The 2,334-nt window shown below is 35.0% G+C and overlaps 1 pseudogene; it reads left to right on the top strand.

Moving 5' to 3' along the window:
- Nucleotides 1-1,458: 1,458 nt before the first annotated feature.
- Nucleotides 1,459-2,108, top strand: LOC123250564 (annotated as a pseudogene).
- Nucleotides 2,109-2,334: the final 226 nt, after the last annotated feature.

Below are 2,334 nucleotides of genomic sequence, written 5' to 3'. Positions count from 1 at the left end.
TGCACAATATTAAATAAACTAATAACAAAATTATGCGTGTTTGTGTGTGCATTTACACTTTACATATGTTCATATACACATACATCTGTATCATTTGGCAACATCCACCAAAATGCTGCTGTCACAGCCACCAAGAACATATACTGAGACAAAAAATTTATGTCTATATATAATACATGTAGACATATAGAAGTTTTAGTGAATGCTAACTTCTTGACAATTAAAATTCTAAAATCCCTTTTCTAAAACCTAACCTGTTGGAAGGCAGGACCTGTACCTCTTATAGCTTTATGTCCCTAATTCCTGATTCAGTGTGTTGTAGATAGTCAATAAATGTTGTAATTATGATGGTACATTTTTCACTAATCTGTAACTGTTATCATTTACAACTTAATTGAATCCAATAGTTTTCATAGTGTCTATGACTTTTTATCTCAACCTGAATTCTTATCTTGGATTTTAGTCCTCTCCTTGGACTTTTTGATGGTTTTAGGCTCTTAGCCTCAGGATTTCAGTCTAGTAATATCAAAGCCCTTCTGATCTAACTTTTTTCCAGTTGTTTTGTTTTTCTAAGTAAAAGGCAGAAGCCATCTATGCCCTTGTTTCAGCTGTTAGAGTTGATCAAAGGAAAAGCCTTAATTACATTTCTAGCTTTAACACATCCTAGCAGGCCTGAGGTTTCTTATAGAATTCATTTTATTCTCTTCCTCTCTTTCTCCACATATTGGAAACATAATTTTTTAAGAAAACAACTATTACATATAGTTATAGCAAAATAACTGCATATAATGTAAGAAGACGGAAATTTTCTGTCTTTAAAAGGTTATAGAGAAGACTTCCACAAGAAATCTATACTGATAGCTGCTAGATTAGCTGTTACTTTATATTTAAAGACTACTTTTATATACTGCCTAAGTACAAAACACTTCAGTACGAAATTTCCTTAGAATGGATTTCTAAAAGAATTTGTTATCTATACCAGAACAAATTTTTTAAAACAAATAAAACATAGAAAAGATTTTAAATGTGGAACTACATGTCTTATCTGCACAGTCAGAAATGGATAAGTAAACCTGATTTAGCCTTGAATGCTTATATTTAACTATACAACAAGTTTTTTTTTCCAAGTATCAAATAGACATTTTTATTCCTGTCTTCTATTTTTATGTTGCCTAGATTTTTATTTCTCCCCATTTCTTCTCCCAAAAGTTATTCTTTATAATGGTTTTTCAGAAACAAGAAAAAAGTAATAATCAGCAAAATTGATCAATGCTTTTAAAATACCCCAAAATATATGCAATTTTCTACACTTACACTCCCCTCACAATTTCAGAGTAGAGAGGAAAGTGTCTTCTTATATTTCTTCTTCATACATATATTTTTAGAGACTCTTTTTTTCTTTTATATTCATTGTGTCCATAATTTCCTTACCTCTGCTTACTTTACTTGCATATTGACATGGTCATCAATTAAGCCATATTTGACATATGTTAGTGTAACTTCAATATTGAATGGACTACTTACACCAATTGGAATTGCCTCATTGGATTGTCTCCACCATAATGGCTCCTCTGTGCTTTGGAGGGAGTCTGAAGGTGGATCTGAAATTCCACACAAAGCTGGTGCCCTCCCCACATGTCCATTTTCCCCTGGCTACCTATTCTTCCAAACACATCAGCCAAGAAGTCGTTTTTTTTTTTTTTTTTTTTTTTCAGAAGCAGCTGTGTGTGACCGAAATCATCAAAGTCTTTTCTGGGCCCACCAACCAGATGGTTAAGTGTGACCTCAGCCACAAGCAAATATATGGTCAGCTTCCACCTAGGGGATGTGGTTCCGAAAGTTATAAATGCTACCCTCCCCACCACCAAGACAAAGCATATGATTCAGTCTGTGGATTGGTACACCAGTGTATTCAAGGTGGGCATCAACCATTAGCCTCCCACTGGGCTGTATGCATGCTGAGTAAATACTATGGCAATTGCAGAAGCAAAGAGGCACCTGGACCATTACTTTGACTTGCCAAGCATGCCTTTGTCCACTTGTATGTGGGGGACTGCATGGAAGAAGGTGAATTCTTGGAGGTCAGGGAGGATCTGTCCACTATTGAGAAATATTACTATTATTATTTTAAACCCTTACCTTTCATCTTAGAATCCAAGGGCTTAGCCCCACAGCAAAATAGCTCCCAGTGGTGAGATCTGCAAGCCATTAGGAGAGGAGACAGAATCATCAGCTTTCAAAATTAAAGGAGCAAATAGTGAAAGAAATCTCTAACTTTGAAAAATTTCTATGGGGACAAAGAGCAAAGCAAGAATCAATAAGGGGTGAGGAGAT

Source organism: Gracilinanus agilis, chromosome 1 (assembly GCF_016433145.1).
Source record: "Gracilinanus agilis isolate LMUSP501 chromosome 1, AgileGrace, whole genome shotgun sequence".
Taxonomy (NCBI): Eukaryota; Metazoa; Chordata; class Mammalia; order Didelphimorphia; family Didelphidae; genus Gracilinanus; species Gracilinanus agilis.
This window is presented reverse-complemented; position numbering and strand designations above follow the sequence as displayed.